Source organism: Phyllobates terribilis, unplaced genomic scaffold (assembly GCF_046119375.1).
Source record: "Phyllobates terribilis strain yellow unplaced genomic scaffold, ASM4611937v1 Scaffold_217__1_contigs__length_3308461, whole genome shotgun sequence".
Lineage (NCBI taxonomy): Eukaryota > Metazoa > Chordata > Amphibia > Anura > Dendrobatidae > Phyllobates > Phyllobates terribilis.
Window position 1 is genome coordinate 1933861 of NW_027362977.1, and position 22519 is coordinate 1956379.

The following is a 22519-nucleotide window of genomic DNA, read 5'->3' on the forward strand; positions in this document are numbered from 1 at the left end:
TATATGTTATCTTAAATTCTCCATATGTTAAAGGGGTTGTCAAAGACTTAGATATTGATGACTTATCTTTTGGATGGGTGGAGGTCCGCAGCCGCTCCCCCGGCAGCTGGGTGTACACAGTATACGGAGGTGGAAGACCTGAGCTCTGTACACTGTGTAGAGACTGTTATCAGGTTCTGCAGCTCTGCTCTTATTTACTTCAATGGGAGCTGAGCTGTAGTACCTGAGAATGGCCACTATGTGGTATCCTGACTCCATACACTGTTCACTTTTGGGTGCCATGTGAGCTGCAAACAGTGGATCACCGAGTGTAAGAAGCCCCCTGATCTATCAAAGTCCTAGATAACCCCGTATAATACAAGGACGGCAGATTATAGGAAATGTCACCCTATTTTGGGGTAGATGTAGCAAAACTAATGTAAGAGCCAAGTGGAGCAGAGACACGTAGCAGGCAATTTGGTTTCAACCACGGCAAGGTGACCTCCGCATGATGGGTAACTATTTTCCTAAACATGCCTCTCTTTGGCTATAAGCCTACAATTTTAAGTGGACAGTTAGAAAGCAACACTAATTAAAAGCACCCTTGGGTTGATGGGTGGAGTGCAGAGTCAGAAAAGGAGGCAGTCAAAACCTCCATGGTAAACTGCAAGAAAACAAAAAACCTGACCACCACCTCTTGGCCCTTACAGAGTGCTGCTGTTCTTTCTTATTTTATGTTATGCAGTCATTGCAGCGTGCACCTGTTCACACTATATGGAGGTTGTTAGGGATCCGGGTGGTGGAACCTCTGTGCTGCGGTGCAAGGAGGGACCAGAGGGACGTAACTAGGTATCAACTCGGACTGACCAAGGTCGCATGGCGGCTCAATCGACTCCGTGAACCAGGATAGGACCGAGCAGAGGGACCAGGTGCTACTCTGGGCCAGTCCTTGTATGAGAGCAGGTGACTCCCACGGGTCAGAAGGCAGGGACTGACCGGTACAGCAGATGGGCACGGCAGGCAAACTGACTGGTGATACGGGTAGACGGACTGGCGGACACCACAGGTAACTGGCAGGAGCATCCAGATAGGCTGGCTGGTAGGCACGGCAGGTAACTGGTACGTTCTCCGGGTAGGCAGGCAAGCCTGGCCCATAGACAGACTGGCGGGTTTGGACCGTAGGCAGACCGTCGGGCTGGAGAGTGTACTTGGCTGGCGGACTGGACTGGTAGTCAGGCTAGCGGACTGGACTGGTAGTCAGGCTGGCGGACTGGACTGGTAGTCAGGCTGGCGGACTGGACTGGTAGTCAGGCTGGCGGACTGGACTGGTAGTCAGGCTACCAGCGGGACCTGAGGGCTGAAGCAGAGTTTAGAACACAGAGCTACAACCTTGCACAGGCACCTCCATTTTGGAGGAGGTTCCTTTTATATGATAAGACCTCCGGCCATTGGCCGGGGACTCCTTAGGACGGCGCGTGCGGCCCCTTTAAGAGGGAGCGCGCGCGCGCCTTAAGCACAGTGCCCGGGAAGCTGCACGCGCCGGCAGCAGCAGCTGGAGAGCCGGAAGACGCCTGGCCGGGAGCGCGGCGGTAAGGGGGACGGCGTCTCTGCCTATCAGGGGGCAGAGACGCCAATGCTACAGAGGTTCTGGACAGGTTTCTGTTTTCTTGCCTCTCCCACATAGATCTTGCCCTGGTGCCGGACTCTGCCTTGGCTGCAGTCATTTTCTATTATTACCTCTGTCACTCCATCCCAGATCTTACTCCTCTCCCTGTTCCCCTCTTGGGAGGGTCCATTTCCAAGGCCACTGTGACATATAAATCCATCTTGTGTCTCTCTCCTTCTCCTTTTTTTTATTTTAAAATAACAATGAGGACCGTATAATACAACAGGTATGGGATACTTTTGAAGCATTTGCTCATGATATCCTGGCTCCTGCTGTGAGGGATGTGGAGATGACTGAGGTATCACACAGGAGCTCCAGTACCTGTGGAGCATAAGTCCCAGTGGCCGGCAGCCTTACTTGTTACACTCCCTCTGCTTAGAGATGATGAGCAACATGGTCCTTTTATGTATGACAGGAATACTAAATGGGGACAAATGTGGTAAACTACTTACCTATATGGCAAATCATTACTGTGACCCCATGGTAATCAGGGCACTTAGGGGCGAGGAGAGGAGAACTAGAGGGGACCCTAAACATGTTCTGTCGGAGTTTGATCATTTTTACCAATCTTTATTCCTCATACAGGCCTGTTTATTACTTCAGTTTGATGTAAAAATTCTAGATAAAGTATTGGAAATTCCTCTGCGTTCATATATTTGGCAAATTATTCATTGTGACCAAACTGATATTGTGCCAGGAAAGTCGACAACCTTCAACCTCCAGTGTTTTTATTTATTTTTCTCTAAGGAGGACACGTTATGGTCTCACTTGATGCCAATAAAGCCTTCAGCTCTATTGAATGGTCTGTTCTTTGGGCGACCAAGCGTTGGATGGGCTTTCGGCCAGTGATTACTAAATGGGAGAAGCTCCTATACGCGGACACTGTGGTGCGTATATGCTTCCCCCTGATCCAGGGCGCGCAGCAGGGATGTCCGCTGTCCCCAATGCTGTATGTGACTGTAGTGAAACCACTGGCCGCCCTTATCCGCTCCACCCCAGAGATTCAGGGGTTTATCCAGGCCCCAACACACAGCAAACTTAGTCTCTACGCAGACAGCACTTTCCTGTACCTGCAAGGTGCTAACGTGTCAGTACCAGCAGCGCTGAATGTGATTGATGAGTGCGGCCTCTTCTCAGGTCTAAAAATCAACTGGGATAAGTCTTTTGTCTTCCTGTAGACCTGAAAGTCACCTCCAGACAAGCCTCCCTCCTATCTTTAATATGGGTTTCAAAGTTCTCTTATCTAGGAGTCCAAGTATCTACATATTTAGGTGAATTCGCTACACAGCTTCGCTCTTTTGTTGATTATAAAAGCTAAGGTAAGGAGATAAGAGAAGTTACTCCTGTCGGTCGCGGCTCACATCAGGTTATATCCCCAATATATGTGAACTTCAATACCTTCAATAAGCGTAACTCCATCTGTGACACCCCAGGGGTCTGGTTGCCACAGTGATAGAGATATTACGTCTGAGAGCAGGTGGGAGGTCCTTTGGTCAGGGATCCTGTGCATGCCACACCTCCTGCCCAGTCTTGGGAGGGGAAGGACTTCCCCTATATAAACCCGGGGCTGAGGCAGGGTTAGTGAGAAAGAAGACAGAACAAGAGTAGAGAAGAGAAGCAGCATAGCAAGAAACATCAGGAGCTCTGTGGGGAGCAGTGTTACAACGAGTCAGGGGCTGGCAGCTGCAGAGCTCGCCCTGACTGAGAAGATTTCTTACCGGACCCGGAGTCCGAGGCTGTGGGGACTAACTCCTACCCAGCAGCAGAAACCGTCCGGCAGAGGATTTCAGGTCCTCTGGCCCAGAAGCCCGAAGGCACGGTCACACGCGTGGGACCAGCACCGCCATCGTGGAGCGGAAGCCATTAGAAGGCCCCGAGTCACCGGCCATACGGGTGAGCACCACACGGTACACTCAGGGACGTGGGCTACTTATTCCCGCCTCTAGCAAGGTAGCCAGAAGAGTACAGTTAGTTGGGAAGGCCTACAACTCCGCCTGGCCAGGGGAGATCCCATCTGCTCAAGGACTGACCAGGCCCCTATCACTAGCAAGTACTCCGGGAGGGTCTATCTTTGTCTCCAGTAAAGACCCTGAACTACACCGCACCGTCTCTGAGTGGTTCCTGCTACCCCCATCATCCACGTCGGCTGCCCTGAGGCCATACCCCTCCCGTTGGGGGTTATACCATCCACGCTGCACCATCCTTCCACCGGCCTCAGCGGTCTGCCCTGCAGCGGCAGCTCCATAGCTGCATTCAACGGGTGGCGTAGTCACCAACCATCTACTGCTAGTACATCGCCGCTCAGTTTGACTCCCTGGGCACGGACCGGGTCGCCGCCACGAGACTACAACCCTCAAGAGATCCGGCTCCGGGTAAGCTCCCGCGTGCGCAACGCAGCGCGACACAGGCCCAGGGGCGCGTCAACTTTGGCGTAGTCGGCAGGATTTCGTGCCCGCAACCACCGGGTACTGCGTGCCTGAAAAGCAAAGACTGTTCAAACTTACCAGTGGTGAAGATTCCCGCTATCCGTGGAGGTTTCCCGCCATCCGGCGCCATCTTCTACCTTCTTCCCGCCATCCGCGAAGTTTTCCCGCCATCCGGCGCCATCTTCGACCTTCTTCCCGCCATCCGTGGAGTTTTCCCGCCATTGGACGCCATCTTGAGGACGCCGCGCGGGAAGAAGAGGGGCGTGGACTCCGAAAGCGCGCGAGAACTGAAGCCCCGCCTCACGTCCGGACGTTGCGTAAGGTCCTGGAAGGAGCCCAGCAGACGCCGACGTCACCGGAGCGCGACGGAAGGTCCTCAACCCTGACGATCCACTGCGGAGCCGCGGCCTACGGAACAGGATCATCGCAAGGTAGGCCACGGTCCACTAGGGGGGAGGAAGATGTCGGATACGGAGGAGAGCTTCACTGCCTCAACCCCCGCCAGCGCCACCGCTGCTGCAGTTATGCCCTTCACCATGCCCTATATCCCGGGAGCAGCTTGGCTACCCCAGTACTCAGGGGAGTCACATACCCTGCATGACTTTAGAGAAAAGCTGGATAGCCTCTTCCAGGTGTACCCCCTCACAGAAGAGCAAAAAGTGAGCATCCTGGTGGCCCAACTAACTGGGGCAGCCAAAAGGGAAGTAAAATCCTGGCCACCTGGGAGGAGGACTGTCGCAGGGATACTAACCCGGCTGAAGGACACCTTTGATACCCGCACCTCAGCCGAGATTAAGCTTAGATTCTACGGGTGCAAGCAGTGAGCGCATGAGAGTATAAGGGACTATGCACTAAACCTACAAGAGGCCCTGAGGGCCATAAAGCAGACCGACCCTGATGGGGTGGGAAACGAGGACAGGCTGTTGACTGAACAATTTATAGAAGGTTTATATTGCAATGCCCACCGAACCCAGTTGCGGGCAATGGCCTTACAGGATCCCCATCTGGACTTTGCACAGTTCAAGGACAGAGCCATCCGGGTGCTCCGAGAACCGGCACCGGGTGGCGTTGTGACCCACAGGCGCCCAGCTATCACTTACCACCAGGAGGCGGCGCCCTTGTCGGCAGGGCCTGTGGGAGCTGATGCGCAGGCTTTGGACAATGACCCGGCTCCAGACCTACGCCATCAGGTCCAAGAGCTAGCTAAAAGCGTTGCTGCGCTAACCCGAACTGTGCAGTCTTTACAGGTTTCCACTCCAGGGAAGATCCAGCGACCGATACAACGAGGACGGACGACCGGAGGACATCCCGTGGCGTCGACCAAGGAGGACCCCACCGGCCAGAGGAAGACCCAGCGACCGATACAACGAGGACGGACGACCCATCTGCCGCCGCTGTAATCAACCCGGACATATGGCAAGGTACTGTCCTTTAAACTGGCACAACCTAGGGTAGAGGGCCAACCCCTAGGAAAAAGATCATCAGGCCCATCAAACTGGCGCGACAAATATGTGGGAGGACGTCCAGTCTTGCCTGTGGTACTGGATGGCATTCCTATGAGTGCCCTACTGGACACCGGGTCACAGGTCACCACCATCCCGTACGTGCTCTTCAAGCAGTACTGGAATGACTCGGATATTACCCGCTACCCTGACGACGACTTGAGTATCATCGCCAGCAATGGCCAGCCCGTGCCACAGATCGGATTTAAAGAGGTGACCATCAAAATCGGTAGAGTCGAACTGGCAGCACAGGGACTGATCATTGTAGACATTGACAAACATGAGAGCCACCCAAAAATAACTCTAGGAACTAATGTAATTGAAAATTGTCTTGCAGAGGTGATTTTCCTTCTACAGCAGGTTGCCAAGAACGCCAGCTCCGGCGAGCAGCGAGTGCTCCAGAAAGAGATCCGGGCACTGATGCGACGGCAACAGGTGGAACTCTCCGGCGTTCTTTTTAGGAGTCCTTGGTGGATTTACCGGGAATCCTTGTACATAGTTGGAGCGTAACCCAGGATGGACTAAAGACTGTTAAGGACTCGGGGCAGGACAGGCCCCTACCTGGTTACGTCTCCCTGTTTTGGTGAAATGGACACCTTGCTTTTCAAAACTGCACCCGGTTGCGGACACGCCGTAACCATCTTATGTGTTTTTCTTATTGTATTGTTATTGTTATACCTTGTTATGTTTTTCTAAAAAAAAAAAAAATATGTTTAGTCCCGGAGTACTAAATTTCACTAGGGGGGAATGTGACACCCCAGGGGTCTGGTTGCCACAGTGATAGAGATATTACGTCTGAGAGCAGGTGGGAGGTCCTTTGGTCAGGGATCCTGTGCATGCCACACCTCCTGCCCAGTCTTGGGAGGGGAAGGACTTCCCCTATATAAACCCGGGGCTGAGGCAGGGTTAGTGAGAAAGAAGACAGAACAAGAGTAGAGAAGAGAAGCAGCATAGCAAGAAACATCAGGAGCTCTGTGGGGAGCAGTGTTACAATGAGTCAGGGGCTGGCAGCTGCAGAGCTCGCCCTGACTGAGAAGATTTCTTACCGGACCCGGAGTCCGAGGCTGTGGGGACTAACTCCTACCCAGCAGCAGAAACCGTCCGGCAGAGGATTTCAGGTCCTCTGGCCCAGAAGCCCGAAGGCACGGTCACACGCGTGGGACCAGCACCGCCATCGTGGAGCGGAAGCCATTAGAAGGCCCCGAGTCACCGGCCATACGGGTGAGCACCACACGGTACACTCAGGGACGTGGGCTACTTATTCCCGCCTCTAGCAAGGTAGCCAGAAGAGTACAGTTAGTTGGGAAGGCCTACAACTCCGCCTGGCCAGGGGAGATCCCATCTGCTCAAGGACTGACCAGGCCCCTATCACTAGCAAGTACTCCGGGAGGGTCTATCTTTGTCTCCAGTAAAGACCCTGAACTACACCGCACCGTCTCTGAGTGGTTCCTGCTACCCCCATCATCCACGTCGGCTGCCCTGAGGCCATACCCCTCCCGTTGGGGGTTATACCATCCACGCTGCACCATCCTTCCACCGGCCTCAGCGGTCTGCCCTGCAGCGGCAGCTCCATAGCTGCATTCAACGGGTGGCGTAGTCACCAACCATCTACTGCTAGTACATCGCCGCTCAGTTTGACTCCCTGGGCACGGACCGGGTCGCCGCCACGAGACTACAACCCTCAAGAGATCCGGCTCCGGGTAAGCTCCCGCGTGCGCAACGCAGCGCGACACAGGCCCAGGGGCGCGTCACATCTTTTCCTCATTCATTTTGCAGGGTCACAGAACTGGGATCCATCGCCCGCTCCTGTAATATGCTCGGGTGAGGGGGTGGCTTTATCGGACCCTAGACTGTATTATTGGGCATATTATTATCCTTTTGCGCATTATTGGTTTGTTCAGCTTTCCTGTATATGTAGGTGGAACAGGGATGACTTCCTGAGAGCCCTTGTGGCCATTGTTTGACCCTATGACTCAGAGATTAAACACCCTTTGCACATACTTTTTTGCTCCTCCAAGAGAATACATGGAAAGCTCTGGCCCGCAGGGTGATTTATATTTGGCTTGCGGCACCAGAACAGCCACCCCTATGTGGGGCCCATTACCCTGTATGGAGGACTATGTGGGGCACATTATACTGTATACTGATTGGCTCACGACTTTGTCCAAGTTTTTCATTTTGGCCCTCTGTGTGTTTGACATCCCTGTTCTAGAGGGCCCCTTCAATACATAACTGATTTTCATGCAGGCTATATCAATCTAGACCATGGTATGGAAACTTTTCTGTGCTCCTTTTTCTCACAATCATACCCCTCTCTGGCATAGCAGTGTAGCACCCTGAGGACTCGGCTGCTACAGGGGTATTGCACCTCGACCCAGAGGTGTGGTATTCCACTCCCGGGTAAGGATGGAGTGTGGGACTGAGCTCAGTAGGCTGCATGCACTACATACATCCCATTTCCGGGGGACAGAACTACGGTACTCCAACCAAGTAAATGTGCAGGTACGACAGCGTCTGTCCCTGGCTGGAGTGGGAGGGGGGTGGAACATCCCAGTAGTGTAGGGGCAGATAGGGGGAGTACTCTGGGTAAAGCTAGGAGCTCATTGGGTGCTAGTCACCTGGGCTCATACATAGAGGGAGTATATATGGTGGGCACCATCTTAGGACAGGGAGAGCTGAGGGAGTCTTTAGGAAGAGTTCAGCCAGGAGGGCTGACAGGGAGCTGTGGCTCCGGCTGGGCCCAGCTCCAGAGCCAAGCCTGCAGAGGAGAGAGGAGAAAGAAAGGCCCAGAGTGGAAGACCAGAGGGAACCCTAAGAACCCAGAATCAGACCAAAAAGGGTGAAGGGTTGGCGGACACGGGTACCGGAACCCGAACTGGTGGAGGCCACTTATCCTCAGCCAGGAACCGGAGGTCGTGGTCAAGATTTGCCACGACCCTCACCAAATCCACCAGAAAGGCACACCAAGTATAGGGTCAGGGAACCCAGAGGAGGTTTGACCACCAAGAGACCCGAGGGAGCCGGCCAAAGGTGGATCCCTGGTGGGAACGGCCAGAGACAGAGAGAGAGAAGGGAGCTCAGGACCACGCTCCGGAACTGCCTGGGGGTTAGCCGAGTCCAGGACCTGGTGGACGCAGCACGGCTCGGGTGGTCACTCAAGGCCAGAGTGACTGAGATAACACCCGTGAGTAAAAACCCTGAAACTGCATCTCCTGACTCTGACTCTTCTTACTGCACCGTCACAACCCCCATCATCTTCACCTGCTGCCCTGAGGCCATACCCCTCCCGTTGGGGGTTATAACATCATCGCTGCACCCATACCACCGGCCTCAGCGGACTGTTCTGCAGCGGCGGCTGCAAAGCCGCACTCAACGGGTGGCGTAGTCGACATCCAAGTTAACATCTACTGCCATAGACTGCCACTTAGTTTGACTCCCTGGGCACGGACCGGGTCACCGCCACGAGACTACTACCCCCATCTGATCCGGCTCCGGGTAAGCCCCCGTGCACGCGATGCCGCACGACACAGAAGGCCCAGGGGCGCTTCAACTTTTGGCGTAGTCGGCAGGATAACGTGCCCGCAACCACCGGGTACTGCGTGCCTGAAGAAAAGTTCATATTTACCGTAAAAAGAAGTCTCCCGCCAATTCCGGAGGGTCCCCGCCATCGGACGCCATCTCGGATCGTTTCCCGCCGTTTGCCCGCCATCTGCAGTCTTTTCCCGCCATCCACAGAGTTTCCCGCCATTGGGAAGCGGTTCCCGCCATCTGAGAAGATTTCCCGCCCTGGCAGAGCGGACGCCATTATGGGCGTGCCAGAGGGTGGCAAGAGGCCACCTCCCATCGTGGGCCAGGACCAAGAATGGCGCCAAAAACGAAGACCGCCCCCACCAGCAGAGACTGCAATGATTGAGATGTCCATCAGCGTGGGGGGTCTGCCCCTGGAACTGACAATCACCAAGTTGCCCCAGGACCGCCCTCAATGGGGGCGGATACAGAACAAAACAGAGAAGATGGGTGCAGCCTGGAGGAGTCTAGAGAAGCCGTACCCGGAGATGGAGGGAGAGTCAGGCAGCACCGACCCTGTGGTTAGGAGCCTGTTGCAAGCTACCACTCCACAAGACCTGGTGGAGATCCTGGCACAGCTCCCCCGAGACCGGGAGCGTGCACAGACCGCGCTGGAGGGCCTCGCACGGAGGATGGCCCAGGTGCAGCGAGAAACGCTGACGGAGTGGAGCAGGGAGATGGCCCAGCAGGCTGGAACCCGCCAGTGAAGCACACCACCCGCAACGAGGAGCACGCCTGCCCCTGAAGAGGATGCAGAAGGGACGGAGGCCGGAGACGACGCCGCAGAGGGAGCTGAAGAGACGGAGGCAAGTAAAGGGGACGTCACTACCCCAAGCCCAGCCACCGTAAGCCTACCCCCGCTCCCCGTCGCAGAGCCCGAAATCCCACCGATTGTGCCCGTTGCCGCACCGCTACCGTTCCAGACTAGGCCTCAAGCAGGAGCCGCGGCCACGCCTCTTGTGACGTCACGCGCCTCAGCCCTGAGCGCGGCCAAGCAGGAGATGCCACCGGCCTGGTCGCAGGGCCGAGTACCCCTGGGCGCCGCAGTACCAACAGCGCCCTCTACCGAGCCACCGGCCTGGTCGCAAAGTCAAGTACACCCGGTCGCCGCCGTCTTCACGGTGCCCTTCACCTTCAGGGTGCCCCAGGCCTGGTCGCAAGGCCTGGTGAACCCGGGCGCCGCTACCACCACCGCGCCCTCAACCTCCACAGTGCCGCACCTGGGTGAAGACTTGTTAGCCCAGCATATTTGCCCGGATGGGCAGCCCTTTGAGTGGTCACCGGAGTACTACCATCCCCGACTCCGGAAAGAAAGACCCCTGGATGAGCCCCTGATCCCGGCTCCGGCGCCCGCCAAGATCACCCCACTCTCGCTGGAGGAAGCGCAGTTTGCGTGGGACCCCACTGGAGGAGACCTCATCGGGTTCACTCAAGAGACCCGGGCGGCCGCAGCCCAGCGAGCAGAGTGCTGCCGGCAGCAATTAGAGGTTTTCGACCGGGAACGACAAGAGAGGCGGGTCCGCGAGGAGCGGCTGCAAGTGAGGAGTGCAGAACAGAAGAGCCGGACCCGACGGAACCCCCGTGCAGCCCACGGTCCCCGTGCCACCGGGACTGTAATTAAATTCCAACTGCAGCACGGTTGGGGCTTCATCCGGGATCACCGCACCCCTGGCGACGTCTTCGTGACCCGCAGGGATGTTGAGTCCCACCTGCCGGAGGGACACAGAGGTCGTGACCTATACCTGGGTGATGAGGTCACCTTTACCCGGCACCAATGTGCCAAAGGACCCTATGCCCTTCATGTACACCGGTTGACGGAGGAAGAGCTGAGGTGTCAGGAGGAGCAAGAGGACCCGGACGGGTCTGAAGAATACAGGGAGGAAGCATCAGGAGGACTCCGTTATTAGAGTACGGTAAAAAAGAACTGTACATAGTTATCCGTAAGGGTATAAGAACTGCTGCTAATTTAAATATGTTCCCCGTTGGGACAAGTGTGAACTTAAACCCGTGTGTCCCCTATCCCTTAACAGGCTGAGGACTGTGAACAGCCATTCCTTTTCCCCACTGGCCGAGGACTGAGAGCGGCCACCTCCCCTTGTATATAGTTGCGCTTTCTAAGGCGCCCCCTACTGGTTTTATAGGAAACTGATGTTCTTGAACTGACTGTTGCACTTCTACCTGGTCACAAGCGCACAGTGGCCAGTAACTCAAAGAACATTATTATGAAAGAAAAAGTTTATATTGTTTAAATCTAATAATGTTTAATGTTTGATATGTTCTTGTATGTTTTGAAAAAATTGTATGTTTTTGGATATTTTATTCTTTTACAGCCCGAGGACGTGCTGTGATTTACCAGGGGGGAATGTAGCACCCTGAGGACTCGGCTGCTACAGGGGTATTGCACCTCGACCCAGAGGTGTGGTATTCCACTCCCGGGTAAGGATGGAGTGTGGGACTGAGCTCAGTAGGCTGCATGCACTACATACATCCCATTTCCGGGGGACAGAACTACGGTACTCCCACCAAGTAAATGTGCAGGTACGACAGCGTCTGTCCCTGGCTGGAGTGGGAGGGGGGTGGAACATCCCAGTAGTGTAGGGGCAGATAGGGGGAGTACTCTGGGTAAAGCTAGGAGCTCATTGGGTGCTAGTCACCTGGGCTCATACATAGAGGGAGTATATATGGTGGGCACCATCTTATGACAGGGAGAGCTGAGGGAGTCTTTAGGAAGAGTTCAGCCAGGAGGGCTGACAGGGAGCTGTGGCTCCGGCTGGGCCCAGCTCCAGAGTCAAGCCTGCAGAGGAGAGAGGAGAAAGAAAGGCCCAGAGTGGAAGACCAGAGGGAACCCTAAGAACCCAGAATCAGACCAAAAAGGGTGAAGGGTTGGCGGACACGGGTACCGGAACCCGAACTGGTGGAGGCCACTTATCCTCAGCCAGGAACCGGAGGTCGTGGTCAAGATTTGCCACGACCCTCACCAAATCCACCAGAAAGGCACACCAAGTATAGGGTCAGGGAACCCAGAGGAGGTTTGACCACCAAGAGACCCGAGGGAGCCGGCCAAAGGTGGATCCCTGGTGGGAACGGCCAGAGACAGAGAGAGAGAAGGGAGCTCAGGACCACGCTCCGGAACTGCCTGGGGGTTAGCCGAGTCCAGGACCTGGTGGACGCAGCACGGCTCGGGTGGTCACTCAAGGCCAGAGTGACTGAGAGAACACCCGTGAGTAAAAATCCTGAAACTGCATCTCCTGACTCTGACTCTTCTTACTGCACCGTCACAACCCCCATCATCTTCACCTGCTGCCCTGAGGCCATACCCCTCCCGTTGGGGGTTATAACATCATCGCTGCACCCATACCACCGGCCTCAGCGGACTGTTCTGCAGCGGCGGCTGCAAAGCCGCACTCAACGGGTGGCGTAGTCGACATCCAAGTTAACATCTACTGCCATAGACTGCCACTTAGTTTGACTCCCTGGGCACGGACCGGGTCACCGCCACGAGACTACTACCCCCATCTGATCCGGCTCCGGGTAAGCCCCCGTGCACGCGATGCCTCACAACACAGAAGGCCCAGGGGCGCGTCAGCAGCACTCTTATTGAATTATTAGATTTGGAGTGAGGGCCTTTATGGGAAGAGGCAGGCTCGGTTTACCTGGGTCAGGTCTATGTGGCTGGTGACCCATTTCATGTTCTGAAGTGAAATCTTCTTTACCCTTCCATTTTCTACTGCTTATACAAACTAATTCCTAGCTATTCCGAGAGAGCGGCTCAACTCTGTATCCTACATTGCACATATTACACCACAGCCAGGATGAGTAGGGTCCAGCGCCAGTTCCTGGATGTATGCCTCATGTGCTGCAAGGGCCGGGGGACGTTCCTCCACCTTCTGTGACACTGTCCAGAGTTTTGGGCTTACTGGCCAAGTTGGTTCAATTCCTACATGACAGTATGGAGAAGCCTGTCGCAGAGGACCCTGTAACCTGCCTTTTGGTTCTTGACCTTGAGGAGTGCCTGGGTCACTCCTAACTGCCTGCACTCTTTTGGGGCTGGTGGAAGGGTGAGAGCGTCGATCCTCATATCTGGTGGCAGAGTTTGTGGTATGGTGGAGTGTTCGGCATTTTTTCCCTTCTTACTGTTCCTGGGTCTCACCCCCGGCCCATTCTCTGTTTCCGGGCCCCCAGTGGGAGCAGTTTATTTTTATTTTTTTATTATTAAAATTGTTTGATCCCAGGCCTTCATAATGTACAATCTCATGGCAGTGCACTTGGTATACGTGATATTTTCTTTGCACATCGGTCCCTCCTAGTTGTACACTGCATGTTCGGTTGACTTGTTCTTTTGCTGTACTGTAGTATGTACTTCATTCTGTATTTTCTTAATGACATTGCCTGTATCGTTGTTGTCCGGCTGCAGAATGATTTTGGCACCAGTCAGACACCTCCGTAATGGTACTGAATGGTGGATAAGAATCTGCCTGTATTTCTCAACATCGAGGACACCAAGAAATGGGCAACGTTAAGTGCTGTAGATGCAATGGTCAAGCAAGGAAACGTAGTGCAGCAGATGAAAGATATATCAGGATTACTTCCCTTCAGTGTTGGAATATGTCCAGCAGTGTCATCAGCTCTAAGCTCAGTTTGTTTGTTTAGTTTAATCTCCATTTATTATGCCATACCTCTGTCTTTTTTTGTGCATATATTTGTGTTTCTTCAGATATTTTGTTATACCATGCCTGAGGAAGAGACCTAAGAAGCTTGCTTTGTAACATCGATTATTTTATTATTTTTGTTAGCCATTAAAAGATATCATAACTACAAGATTATCTTGTTTTTTCCTACTGAGAGCAATCTTTTTTTTTTTTTTTAATTAGCTAACAAGTAGAGATGAGCGAACATTTCAATGTTCGATTCGGAAATGTTCATAGAATATATAGACATTCGCCAAACATTTCCGAATACCATACTGTTCAATGGGGGGAATGGGACAAAAAAAAAAAAAAAAAGAATATGCAACGCCTTCACTCTGGCCCAAAAGCTGTCAAAACACATCAAATTAAGGGTGTAGACACCAGGAAAGTGGGTCAATTGATGCCAGAGTACAAATACTATATTTATTATTACTATTGCAGTGACATTTATTCCGTGGTGCTTTGCATGTGAAAAGGGGTCACCGACTGGTACAAGAGGAGAGAGGACCCTGCCTGCGAGGGCGCACAAACAATCTGCAAGGGATGGTTGAGGATACAGTAGGTCAGGGTACAGCTGGTTGTGCAAAAGTACGCTGGAGTGAGGGTTACCACATATTGTACGCTTGTCAGAAGAAGTGGATCTTCAGCTTCCTTTTCAAGGTTTCCATGGTAGGCGACAGTCTGATGTGTTGGAGTACAGCTTTATCACAGTAGGGGAGATGCATGGAGCAAATCTGCTGAGAGCCTAAATCACGGCAAGCTTCCAAGAGCTCACAACTGAGCAGATAAACCCCTGCACCGATTAATATGAAGGCGAAAGGCTTCTAATGACTGCAGGAGTGGGAGGAATCAGACGCTTCTGGCTCCTCTCTGTGACGGTAAACCCATAACACCTTGCAAGCTTCAACACAATGGTCAAAAGGTAGACAGCAGTGGTGGTCGGTCTCCTACACAACGAGCTAACTCCATGATGATAGAGGACAACATCTGCAAGTAGTTTGTATGTTCTCCCCGTGTTTGTGGGGGTTTCCTTCAGGTTCTCCGGTTACCTCCTCAGTAAAAAATCAGCCATACAGCAGTGTTCACAGTTCAAAAAATTAGGGACTGACACGACCATTTGCGTGGCCAACAGTTTGGAGATGGTGGAGTTCGACCTCTTAGCTTTGTCATGTGTGGGAGGAAACAATCTTTTACGTGACCACAAATGCAGCACTGAGGGCTGGCTGTGGTGCTGATAGAGGGCCGAGTATGGTGAAACGGACAAACTGCTGGACCGTGAGTGAGGTGCAAGTACAGATGTAACGGTGGATTGAGAAATGTGGTGTGCTCAGTGAAACAAACACAGCAGGCATGTCTGCTTGTGATACAGCTGACAGGCTCTCTTTCAGCCTGACTGGAGCGGGTACAGAACTAGAAGTTCTGCGGTGGGAGACCTGCGTGACAATACTTGGCACGGTAACAGAGGAGGAGGAGGAAGAAGCAGCTGATGCGGTTGATGGGGCAGCTGATGGTTGTTGAGGTCCGCATTTTAGCGCGGTAAGATTACCAGCGTAACACATGTGTGCATATGTGAAGGTTCATGCATGTAGTAGTCAAATTATTAGCACTTTTTCCCTCTACCGAGTTTTTTATCGCAAACTTTGCAGATAACGCGATCTGGCTCATCCTTTGCGGTCTCAAAAAAAAAAAAAGCCCAGACTAGGCAACCTTTGCCGCCCCTGCGAGCTGCAGACCAGCGACTGCTGCCGGTCACTGCCACAGTTGTTGCAAAGGATGCAGTGCTCCTCGTGTTTGCATTACTTTGTGTCTGCGCCATAGGACGCAACGTAACCTTCTCGTCTTCCTCCTCCATCTCCTCGGATGAGCTACTCAGCTGCGTGCCTCTGGGTTCACACCAAGTTGGATGGACAACCTCATCATCCCATGTGCTATCCTATTCCTCACCTTCAGAGTCACCCTCCTCCTCTTCTTGCCCCGACCGCACAGTACAGTCGAGGGTCACGGAACTACTCTTACTCAACTCCCCCCCCCCCCCCCTGTATGGAGAACAATATCTGTCCCAAACAATTTTAAGCGGAGATGTAGCCTGCTTTATATACCAATTTTGAGTTTATCAGGTCTGTGTACCCCTTTTGTGGAGAAAAATATCTGCACCAAAAAATTAATTTCACTAGAGTTGAACTATTGTAAAGAAGACCAAAACCTCTTCGAATACAGCCAACCCAGCACATCGGGTTCCAATCAGGAGTGTTCACATTTGACAAATGTCTCACCGGTGTGCAGCGCTGACAGGCTGCATGACAAAGAGAGCTGCTGCTCTCTATGCCATGCAGCCGATCAGGCTGTAAAAAGTGAAACTCCCATAGTGGGACAATGTGTAAAAGTTAAAAAAAAAGTAGAAAAGTGAAAAAAAAACATTTTTTTTAATTGTAAAAATATAAAAAAAGAAAAAAATAATCCCCAAAAAATAAAAATATATTGAACCCATAATATTTATTTATTATGAAAAAAAAAATAAACCAATAAAAGTACACATATTTGGCATCGCCGCGACCGGACCTATAAAACTGTCCCACTAGTTAACCCCTTTAGTGAACACAGTAAAAAAAAAAAAAAAAAATGCTTTATCATCATACCACCAAACAAAAATGGAATAAGACGCGATCAAAAAGACAAATGTAAATAAAAATAGTACAGCTAAAAAAGTCATCTTGTCCCGCAAAAAAACAAGCCACCACACAGCAACATTGTCCAAAAAAAAAAAAAGTTATAGCTCTCAGAATAAAGCGACACAAAAAAATATTTTTTCTAGAAAATCGTTTTTATTGTGTAAAAGCGGCAAAACATAAAAAAAACTATATAAAAATTGCACTGACCTGAAGAATAACGCTGCATTATCAATTTTACCACACGTGGAATGGCATAAAAAAAAACGCAAAAAAACAATTCCTGAATTGTTGCTTTTTGTTTATTCTGCCTCCCAAAAATCAGTCTTTGCAAAATAAGCGTCTTTTAGTGTGTGACCGCTGTCAGTCATAAAAACCCAATATGAATCTGGTATTGCTGTAATCACACCGACCCGAAGAATAAAGTAGTCTAATCACTTATACCGCACGAGGAATGGTGTAAAAAAATAAACTCTAGGGTTACGGATGTGCTAGGGTTAGGGTTGGGGTTGTATTAGGGTTGGGGCTATGGTTTTTTTTTTTTCAAAAGTAAAGAAAAAAAAAAAGATAATATGGCGACCAGTGTTGAGCGCAAGTGCTCGCTACTTGAGTTTGCATCGGGTACTCGGGTATGCACTGAGTATCGCGGGTGCTCGAGTGACATGCTTGAATCTCCGCCCCATATGCTTCGTGGCCAAAAAAAAACATTGCTGGGATCGCCTGCCATGCACGAGCGATCCCCGCATGTTTTTTTTGGGTGTCTAACAACCGTGAAACATGCGGGGCGGGGACTCGAGCATGTCATTCGAGCACCCGCGATACTTGGTGCATACCCGAGTACTCGATGCAAACTCAAGTAGCGAGCACTTGCGCTCAAGACTAATGACAACTTATTTAATATGTTGACCTAATGTTATCAAATTCTGTCGTACCTTTGGGTTCAAAATGTACACCATACCCCTTGATAAAACTCTTGAGGGGTCTAGTTTCCGAAATGGTGTCACTTGTGGGGGGTTTCCACTGTTTAGGCGTATCAGGGGCTCTCCAAACGCAACATGGCGTCCGTTAATTATTCAAGCAAATTTTACATTCAAAAAGTCAAATGGCGCTCCTTCCCTTCTGAGCCATGCTGTGCGCCCAGCATTTTTTCCCCACGTATGGGGTATCTGCGTACTCAGGGGAAATTGCACAACAAATTTTGGGGTCCATTTTTTCCTGTTACCCCTGCAAAAATAAAAAAATTGGGGTCTAAAATAACATTTTTGTGAAAAAAGTTAAATGTTCATTTTTTTCTTCCCCATTCCAAAAATTCCTGTGAAGCACGTGAAGGGTTAATAAACTTTTTGAATGTGGTTTTGAGCACCTTGAGGGGTGCAGCTTTTAGAATGGTGTCATTTTTGGGTATTTTCTGTCATAAAGGCCCCTCAAAGTCACTTCAAATGTGATGTGGTCCCTAAAAAAAAAGGTTTTGTAAATTTTGTTGGAAAAATTAGAAATCGCTGATCAACTTTTAACCCTTATAGCGCACTAATAAAAAAAATTTTGGTTCCAAAATTGTGCTGATGTAAATTAGACATATGGGAAATGTTATTTATTAACTATTTTGTGTGACATATCTCTCTGATTTAACGGAATAAAAATTAAAATTTTGAAAATTGTGAAATTTTCAAACTTTTCGGCAAATTTCCAATTTTTTCACAAATAAACGCAAGTGATATTGAAGAAATTTTACCACTATCATGAAGTACAATATGTCACGAAAAAACAATCTCATAATCAGCGTTTCAGAGTAATTACCTCCTAAAGTGACAGTGGTCAGAATTGTAAACATTGGCCTGGTCATTAACGTGCAAACCACCCTGGGGGGTAAAGGGGTTAATAATAGCCATTTCAAAACTGTGCAGAAGGGTGCAGAGGTCCTTAATCTGTTCCCACTCCGTAAACGTGATATGCCCCACGTCCGTACTGCGTTGGCACAGGCTATACGACATGACATACTGCGTCAGGGCTCGTTGCTGCTGCCACAGTCGCTGCAACATGTGCAGAGTGGAATTCCACCGCGTTGGCACATCACTATCAACCTGTTAACTGTCATGGAGAAAGACCTCTGTATCAATGCAAGTCGATGACATGAGGGGTGCGAACGGTGGAAGTGAGCACACAGCCTCCGGACTTTCTGAAGCAGCTCATCCAGGCCGGGATAGTGGCGGAGAAATCGCTGTACCACCAGGTTGAGGACGTGAGCCATGCAAAGCACGTGTGTGGGTTCGCCTTGGCGTAGAGCCGCAAACAGGTTGGCACCATTATCGTACATGGCCTTCCCTGGCTCCAGGTTCAGCGGAGACAGCTATTGCTGAAACTGAGCCTGGAGAGCTGTCCACCACTCTTCAGCTGTATGACTGCGATCTTCAAGGCATATTAATTTGAAGACTGCCTGGTTGCTGTGCTGCGCAGTATGGAGGTGGTGTGAATTTGCTCTGCACTGTTGGAACGCGCGTCTCGTTAAGGCAGAGGTTGATTGCCAAGTGAAGCACAGTGGATGGTCCATGCAATTTAGCAAATGGAGTTAGGGATTTAGTCAGGATTGATGGCTAATTATCTGCCTGTATTTTTCAGCATTAAGGACTCCATCATACAATTCCATCAGGGAGGCGTCTGATTGCCTCCAACATTATTCTGCAGCAGCAAAACGACCACAAATATACAGCCAATGTCATTAAGAACTGTAAAGGGCATAAAGAAGAAAAAGGAGTCCTGGAAGTGATGATCTGTCCCCACAGAGCCCTGATCTCAACATCAAGTTTGTCTGGGATTACATGAAGAGACAGAAGATTTTGTGAAAGCCTACATAGGATCTGAGGTTAGATCTCCAAGATGTTCGGAACAATCTCCCTGTCGAGTTCCTTCAAAACTGTGTAAGTGCATCCAGAAGAATTGATGCTTTGATGATGTATTGTGTTCATTCACTTTGTATTTTGTTAATTGATAAAAATAGACACTTCTACTTTTTAAACCATTTTCACTATGCAGCATTTTTCCACACCTGCCTGTCTAGTTGATTGGAGGGGTTTCGGTCCTGAGGAAAGGTCTTGGGAGCCTGCCGACAACATCGTTCTCCCCCCTGCGATTTTTGAGCAGTTTCTCCGTCGGGTTGGCCTAAAGAACAGTGGGGCGTAAGGGGGGTGCTGCCACAGCAGTAACTCACGTGCCTCCTCAGCGTCGTCCTACTCTCCATCGTCAGCGTTCGGCGTCTCCTCCCATCAGGGCGGCTCGCTGAGGTTTGCCTCTTGCCGCTCTCCTCTGCACAGCTGCAACAGCATGGTGTTTTCCATTTGGCCTTAGGGGGCGTGGCCGGTCTCTGCAGGAATTTAACCCTGCTTTGTCCTGCAGAGATCAGGAGTGGTACCTGGTGACTACCTGCGGCCGAGACTATCCTCGCCACCAGAGGCTCTAGTGAAAACCAGTTAGTTGCTTAGTCACGCCACTCCAGGGTAAGCCCGGCCCCAGGAGCAGTGGGTCCACACCCAGCCGTGTTACAGGAAGTTTCAGCAGTTTTTATTTTAAGGACATTAAGACTTTTTCTGTTGCACAACTTCCTTTGTAGAGAAGCTGTCACTTGACATAAATGTGTAATTTTTTCCGTTCTCATGAATCTGCGTCATTTTGTTTTCCTTTCCTGTGCCCCTTCGTTTCTAAAATATGGCACTTTACGCCTTGTGTAAAGTAGTCTTTTTAGCCCCAGGCCATCACCCCTGGTTCAGCACTGGCTCCGGCGCTGAGCCCGCACTGAACCAGGCACATGTCAGCTGATTCTTACAGCTGACATGTGGCTGCAACAGCCGTTGGTGGAATTGCCAACCCGCAGCTGTTAACCACTTAAATGCCGCTGTCAATCTCTGACAGCGGCATTAGCCCAGCCCATCAGTGACCTGTCACGTGATCGCGGGTTACCGATGCGTGGGCATGGCAACCCGGGGTCTGCAGCAGACCCCTGTGGTTGTCATGTCTTGCTTGCTATGAGCGCCACCTAGTGGTTGGCGCTCATAGCACATGAGCATTTCTGCTACATAGAGGCAATCTGCTCATCGCCTTTCTGAAGCCGAGCCGATCAGGTAACTGCAGCTTCTGGTCTCCTGTGGAGACTATTGAAGCATGCAGAAAGTGGGAAAACATGTTTTTAAAATTATTAAAAAGGTAAAACAATATATAACAGTTTAAATCGCCCCCTTTCGCCCCATTCAAAATAAAATAATAATAAAGAAAAAACACATACACATATTTGGTATTGCTGCGTTCAGAATCGCCCATTCTATCAATATAAAAAAAAGAATTAATCCGATCGGTAAACGGCGTAACGAGAAAATTCTAAACGCCAGAATTATGTTTTTTGGTCGTCACAACATTGAAATAAAATGAAATAACGGGCGATCAGCTCGACACGCAAAAAATAAGCCCTCACTTGGCCCCAGATCCCGAAAAATGGAGACTCTACGGGTCTCGGAAAATGGCGCCATTTTTAGCAAACTTTGGATTTTTTTTCACCACTTAAATAGAAAAGAACCTATACATGTTTGGTGTCTACAAACTCGTAATGACCTGGAGAATCATAATTGCAGGTCAGTTATAGCATTCAGTGAACGTGGGAAAAAAAAAACAACCGTGGAATTGCATTTCTTTTGCAATTTCACCGCGCTTGGAATTTTTTCCCCGTTCTCCAGTACATGATATGGTAAAACCAGTGATGGCGTTTAAAAGTACAACTTGTCCCGCAAAAAATAAGCCCTCACATGGCAATATTGACCTAAAAATAAAAAGGCTATGGGTCTGGGAAGAAGGGGAGCAAAAAATGAAAATGCAAAACTGGAAAATGCTCCGGTCATTAAGGGGTTAAAAAGCCTCCCATGTAGAGGAGTTTTGTATCACTACCACTTAGCTAAAGGGACAAGATCTAATATATAAGTAAGAGGAGTGGAGTGGCCGATGGAAAAGGGAATAAAACCAATCCCAGATCCAGAAGAACAGCGGCATTTACACCAAATAAATGTTCTAGATTTATGACAAGTGACAGATCCTATTTAATGTGATTGTTTCTGTGACAAAACAGCCATTTTCTGCTATTCTAGAACTCCTTTCCATATAAATGTATTGTGGCTCTAGATGGTACCGTGTGTGCCGTCATTGTAATCTCCATTACTGGATAGAATTAGAGAAGAAAGACTAAGGCTCGAAGCTGTGACCAAAAATGATCAAAAGTGACTGCAGATTTTATTTGTATTTTTTTTAGGCAAAAGGAGTTAATAACAGCGATCACCTGACCGGGGTCTTACATCTTCAAGCAACTATTCCCAATCATCTGGGGAATCTACAAGAAGAAATGTCTTGTTTGCAGCCACTGATTTCTCTGCCTCCATTCAGTCCACAGTTGTGGATTTGTCCGGCTGAATCTTCCATGAGGCTTTTCCTCCATCACTGACTGCGAGGATCCATCACAGAACTGCCATAGATTCAGCTTATGTGCTCAGACATCACTGGGAGCCCCCCAGCAATGTATACATGACATTGCCAGAGCAGACCACCCCACTGTATCCAGAGCTGATCACTCCGTACTAGGACCCTGGAATAGAAGTGGACGGCCCCCACACACAGGGGGCAGCTGTGGACGTGGTCCTGTGCCGGCTTCATTAGGGCAAGGTATATAGAGGATCTCATCTGTACCGAGAAGCCGGACAAGCAGTCCTGCAGCAGAAGTGACCGAACACTGCGAGGGTCAGGACCTAGGACCACCTCTTGGGAGGAGGAGGATGTTTTAATGAAGTATAAAAACTTAGGACACTATAGTCCTGATTGATCAATGCAATTATGCCAGAATTCTGGTGTAAATCACTTTGAAAAGTCACAATTTTTTGTGCATTGTTGAGTTGATTAAAAATGTTGTGACGTTTGGTGTTTTCACGTCAGTTTTGCCCAGCTTCACCAAAATGGGCAGAGTTGGGGCAGGATGGAAGTGTGACACCACAGCTTGTCT

The 22519-nt window shown here is 50.4% G+C and overlaps 1 pseudogene; it reads left to right on the forward strand.

Annotated features, from left to right (window-relative positions):
• Positions 1-13587, forward strand: part of LOC141214192 (translation factor GUF1, mitochondrial-like) — a 158719-nt pseudogene extending 145132 nt beyond the window's left edge.
• The last annotated feature ends 8932 nt before the right edge of the window (positions 13588-22519 follow it).